Here is a 6,329-nt window from a genome sequence, read left to right as displayed (position 1 = left end):
AAAGAGTAGCTCTGGCCAAAAAATATATATATATATATATATTCACACACAAAGTTGAATATTTATAACTATTGATTAAATAATTGTAACTTTTTAAACTTCTCGGAATAATTTTTTATGATGTTTAGCTAGTAATAATCTTGATCTCTAAAACACACTCAACACAATTTTTATGATCTGGGTAATTTTTTAGCATGTCTATGTTTATGTGTCAGCTGATGAAGAAGAAACTAATTATGGTGGTTAATGTTAAGAAAAAGGGGATGATTAGGTGTCTGATACAGGATTAGCATGAAAAAGCAAAGGGGGTTAAAGTGAGAAGGAATGGTGTCTTTAGCAGCACAAGCAAGAAAAAGAATATGATTCTGGTTTGGGTTCTCAATGCCCACCTTTTTTTAAAAAAATCTTTTTTAATTTTTCTTCTTTCTTAGGCTCTCTGTCTTGTATTTACAGGACAAATGGCCACACAAGCCTTTTGTTTTACAAAGTTGGGACCAAAAGATAATATATATCCTTATATGCCTTTGCCAACTGTGGAGTGAGAAAACAACAAAAAAACCTTCCCCCATAATTATTCCTTAAAATATGTTGTATTTATCATTACTAAACATTTCATTAATTCCCCTTTTGGACCCCACAATATTGAAACCCTGCCTTTCAACGCAATTAATTAATTACCAGCATAAAAGCAAAAGCATCTTCATCTACCGCAGCTAGGAACCACTATTAGTGCTCCTCTTCTCAAATTAAAAAGCCTATATTTTTTATATACCACATGAGATCTATCCTTTTGATTTAACCTTCAAGCTAGCTTTGTGGGATTTGTTTTTTCATTTCAAGTTTTAATTTTGGCCACGGAGAAGCTTTCCGATATAATTTTATTAGGTGTAATAATAGATATAGTAGTTGTTTTAAATTTGACCCTTCATGGATAACTTTTACTACCTAGTTGGTGAAGATCTTTTGATCAGATATTATGGGATCTAAAAGTTAAAAAACCAACATGTCATTTTGCCGAACAAAGCTTTCAAAAACCCTGGCCCAAAGTTATGGAAAAGAACATGATTCATTAAAACAAGTGATTTGTGTGTTAATCATGTATCTTTGTTTCACGTTTCATGGAGATCTTGTTGGATTTTATTGCAGTTCAGTTTCTTCCGGTAGGCGTTGACTAACATCAATCAATGCACATATCCATATATAGCACCATGTTTTCTTCCAAAGCATACATAAAATACAATTAATAGCAGTATATACGGTCTAAAAAAATATTATTCCTCCTATCATAAATATAAACCTATTTTTATAATGTAATTTACATTACAAAAAAAAGTCTTATATTTAGAACTCGAAGAGTAATATATTAGATAAAAAGGTTATATTATGAGTATATACAACTATTTAGGATATATTTGCTGCCCAAGGGGGTGACATTTGAACGTTATATATGGATTAATTGAGGATGCGTGGCTCTTTATATAATGTGATTATTTATTTTTCATAAATTTTTTTTTGAATTTTTAGTAGTCCATTGTTTATTCAAGTAGTGCTTGTACTATTAAGAAGCTCGATACATGTTTGATGTGCTTATTAGAATTTATTGTTGAGGAGACTATCTATAATTGAAAATTGTAAGCTTGAAAAATACTGAATATTAGTAATAAACGTTACAAATCATATATTCTCCGGTTCTAAATATAAGATCTCTTTGTGGTGTAATTTACACCACAAAAAAGGTGTTATATTTAAGACCAAAGGAGTATAATTTTACATTTTTTCCTTGTTACAATAGTTGTATTTACTTTATCTAATAACAAAGTTATATATTTTTCTCGATAAGATCTAGCAAAGTTATATGCAAAACAGTAATAAATATTGGTGAGCACAAATTAAAGATGGGAGAAAAAAAAGATTCAAAACAACAAAAAGCCTCTAATGTGATCCTCGATCAAAACTATCAATACAAATATACATCATAAATAAGATAATAATTGAATAAATATATTTGACAATCAATCAACCCCGTATATAAATGCGGTTATAATTTTCTTAATTTCCCCCTTTTTCTCCTGCTTTTCCAATTTATGCAAAAGCAAGAAGAAAACAACAAATTCCATTTTTTAAAAAAAAATTACCAAAAACAAAGAATTAGAATTAGGCATAAGCCCTAACCCATCCTCGTCAACCCCTCTCCTTGTCCTTAGCATCGAAAGCATTTTGCATGAAAATTCTTCAGTTATAACAAAAATGCGCGCCCCGCACGTGGCATTTAGCACCTCCTTAACCATTAATTACTCCTACCTTCCACGTCCGTCCTGATCATGGCCTTCACTAGCGGGTCGGGTCGAACCCATCAGAGGAAACTCGTGTCGCCTGCGGATGGAGTCCGCCGGTGGCCGGTGGTTTTCTTCCTTGAATTGTCACCACCACAAACGATAGTGCATTGACAGCCACAGATGTTGCTGAAGCACGAGAACAAACCATTCCCTCCGTCTGTGTGCCTTCGGTTATGCATGGATTTTTTGCTCCTGGTCGACGCTGGGTAGCTCGAGAGCTCGCCCCGATCGTACACCGGTGGAAGCTCCGTCCTCCACCTATCCAGCTTCGATTGTAATCCCTCCACACTCTCGTCGAGGCTCCACCCACCCACCGTGGAACTTTCACCTCGTCGATCTTCGGGTTTTTTGCCAATGCTGCCGCCACCTCTGACGGTGACGGTCCGAGCTCCGATTCTGTTATAATACGAGGAGCGATGCCTCCTAAATTGGATCTTCTCGGGGTTGCGTACTCTAAAGCCGGATTGAACTTCCCGATCGAATGCAATGGAGTTCCCTTTGGCGTGGCCTTATGCGAACCTCCGTAACCTGCCTCTTGATGCAAGGGCGTGTTCTTGTGCGAACCTCCGTAACCTACCGCTTGATGCATGGGCGTATTCTTGTGCGAACCTCCGTAACCCACTGTGGGATGCATTGGCGTATTCTTATGCGAACCTCCGTAACCCGCTGTGGGATGCATTGGCGTGTTCTTATGTGTACCTCCGAAGCCGACTGGTGGCGTTTGGAGGAGCTTCGGACCCGGAGAATTCCGAAACTGCGGTTTCGGCGATGGCTTGACTTCATACACATTGTTGGTTTTCTGAGAGAGTCTTTGGTTTTCAAAGGCGGCATTGAAGTTATCAGTAGTATCATGAGTGTCGGTGGTCGTTTCTGAGTCTGTCGTCGACGATTCTGGCGTTTGCAATTTCTGGTTCTTGTGATCGATGACATCAGAATCCTTGGCATTGTGATTCGGACTGGGGGACTTAACCCTGATCGGCTTCTCATCTAGGTCGGAGCCGCTGAGCATAGAATCTGGCCCCTCAAACTTAGCCCTCCATTGGAATCCAGCCCCAGGCTCGCTGAGAACAGAGGTCGGTTTTCCAATTTTGCCACCTCCTTCGCTGACGTCGGAGCCGCTAACTTTGGAGCTAGCCCTAGACCGTGAGCGGCTCTTTTTCTTGCCGCTTTTCCTAGAAGTGGCATCTGAAGATGACAACACCGAAGATGCTTTCCCCCTTGTGCCCCTGGGCCTTTGCTGTCGAGCGCTGATCATAGAGCTGGTGTCGCTCTTGGTTCGCCGGAGCTCCGGCTTGGAAGCGTGTCGAGGGCTCATATGATTATGATGCTCATAAGCATCTTTCTCGCCCATCAAATGGCGGTATCCAACGGCTGAGGGATTGTGGGTGTACAGAGGCATGCTCCGCATGGAGCTGTCAAGCACCGCCACACCAATGTTCAAAATCCCCTGGGGACGACCCGACGGCCTTCGGACTTGGAGCGCCCCGAACCGCATCCCCGAGGAGGGATTGTGCTGCGCGGGAAGGGGATAAGGTTAGCGATGAGGACACGAACGGATCCCACGTGGATGTCTTTGAACCAATGGAGAGCGTAGATGTCGATCATGACGGCTGAGGTGTCGGCGTACAAGAAGTCCTCATCGACCCGGAAGACAAACTTGTCATTCCAAGTCGGGTTCTTGTGGCCGTGCGTGTCGACCCGAGTGGAGAGCTTCCGATCCGGGTGGATCCATGCAACCGCATAGGTTCGCATGGCCCGAGACACCGGAGACAGGTCCTGCGCGGATATGACATTGAGTTCCAAGAGCTGGAAAGGAGTCGGAATACGAGACATGATGATATAAATAAGGAGCAACAGGATATGATCTTCGATGAACAGTGATTAATCTGGGGATTATGGATTAATCACGCACGTGAAGAACCGGCGAAGAGGGGAATGAGGGAGGTGATTTCAATGGATCCCGCTCGTCGTCCAAGAGGAGGACGACGAGGAAGGGCGTGACATTAAGGTGTGGCGAGAGGGGAGAATAAGGAAGCCAAAGCATTAAGGAATTTGCAGAGTGAAATTAATTTGTACCAAAGAATATAGGAAATCAAAGGAAGTTAATCAGTGGTTGATTTAGGAACGTTAATTGGCAGCGTTGTTTTCGGTGAGCGTGTGGGGGTTTTACTTTTTATATTAATTTGCTGCTCATTTGATGATTTGGTGTGTATGTGAGAGTTCGTTTGGCCAGATGGTGGTGGTTTTTCCTTTAATAGAATCCCAACTAGCCTCGCACTCGCACATGGCTTTATTGGGCAAGGATCGGGTTCACGCTAGGCTGTAGAATACAACTTAGTGTGTTCTTTCTTTGATTTCTTTTGACAGACTTTGTCCCTGCTTCTCTCCAGAAAGAAGTTACAACGAGCTGATTATGCATGCATGAATATTATTCAAACTTGAAAGACCCATGCACGTACGTACGTCTAATGAAACGCATGTTAGTTGAGTGAATTGTGTACGATATATATATATATATATATATATAACATCAGTTTCGGTTTACGATATTCATGAGATTAAAGTGCATATAACATTCTAAAGTCTTTTTTCAGGAGCATCCAGCATTTCAAAATATTTTGTGGTACGTCCAACACCTAAAATTTTTTTTTATGGGTGTCCAGTACCCTAAAGTATCTTAATTTTGCTTTGGTTCTGGATGCAACAAAAAAAATTTTCTGGGTGCGTCAAAGAACAATACCTCCAATCCTTAATATAAAAATCGTTTAACTTTTATTTTGATTTTAAATATAAGACCACAGTTCACTTTGTCTTTTATATTTATTTATTTATTTTCAAGATAGTCCTCATAATAATAATAGTTCTAGCCAATATACTTAATTAGTAATAATATTTTAATAAAAATAATACCTATTTATTACAAATAACAAATTTAACTAAGTTTCTAATCTATTCAAATTAGTCAACCAGCTCTTATATTAAAGACAAGAGGTAGTATTTTGAGGTATTAGATGCACACAAAAAATACTTCACAGTGCTGAATGCATCTAAAAAAATATTTCAGGGTGCTAGATGCACCATAAAATATTTTAGAATGCTAGAATATCGAGAAAAGAAATACTTCGAAATGCTTGATGCATCTTAACCCTATGTATGATGTTGCTTTTACCACCTTAATAAGTGCTGCCCGCAGGTTTGACAATGAAAGGAAATTAAAAAGACTAAATCACGTTCAAATCAATGGAGGAAGGCAATTAAGATCCCTAGTGATAAAATACACTACTTCTGATCCTTAATATAAAAGCTAATTCATTAATTTGAGTATATTAATAAAATTAGTTAATTTTAGTATTTGTAATAAATAGGTATTGTTTTTTTTCTAAAATACTATGTTAATCAAGTGTTAGCTAGAAGTACTATTACTATAAAGACTATCTTGAAAAAATGAATAACTATGAGAGACAAAATAAATTAGAGTCTCATATTTAAAATCAAATTAAAAGCCAAACTAATTCTTATATTAAAGATCGGAAGTAGTAGTACATCACAGTCAAATGAAAAGAGGGGGAAAGAAATCAGTGCATTGTTTCCTAATGTATATCTTCAGGTTGCATTGCTGCGCGTCAATGTCAAAACAAAACGCCCAATGGTCTCATCAGCCGGCAAGGAACCCGTGGCTTCTTGCACCACAAGAAATTAATTTGTGATCACATTATTATTCAACTAACGTCAATGCATGATTTTCCTCAACTCCACACCCATATATATATATATTACTACTTCCGATCTTTAATATAAGACCTTATTTGATTTTTATTTTGATCATAATTATAAAACTCTGATCTAATTTGTCCATTATATTTAGGCATTTTTTTTTCAAGATAGTTTCTCTAATGATGATAGTTATAACCAATAAACTTAATTAGTAAGGATATTTTAGAAAATACAAACAATATTTATTATAAATAATTAACTTCACTTATTTCTTTAATT

General features: G+C 38.1%; 1 pseudogene; it reads right to left on the bottom strand.

Moving 5' to 3' along the window:
• Positions 1-2,353: 2,353 nt before the first annotated feature.
• LOC114730500 (uncharacterized) lies at positions 2,354-4,169 on the bottom strand (annotated as a pseudogene).
• Positions 4,170-6,329: the final 2,160 nt, after the last annotated feature.

Source organism: Neltuma alba, unplaced genomic scaffold, assembly GCF_004799145.2.
Source record: "Neltuma alba isolate B1F8T4 unplaced genomic scaffold, ASM479914v2 tig00012741_pilon, whole genome shotgun sequence".
Taxonomy (NCBI): domain Eukaryota; kingdom Viridiplantae; phylum Streptophyta; class Magnoliopsida; order Fabales; family Fabaceae; genus Neltuma; species Neltuma alba.
This window is presented reverse-complemented; position numbering and strand designations above follow the sequence as displayed.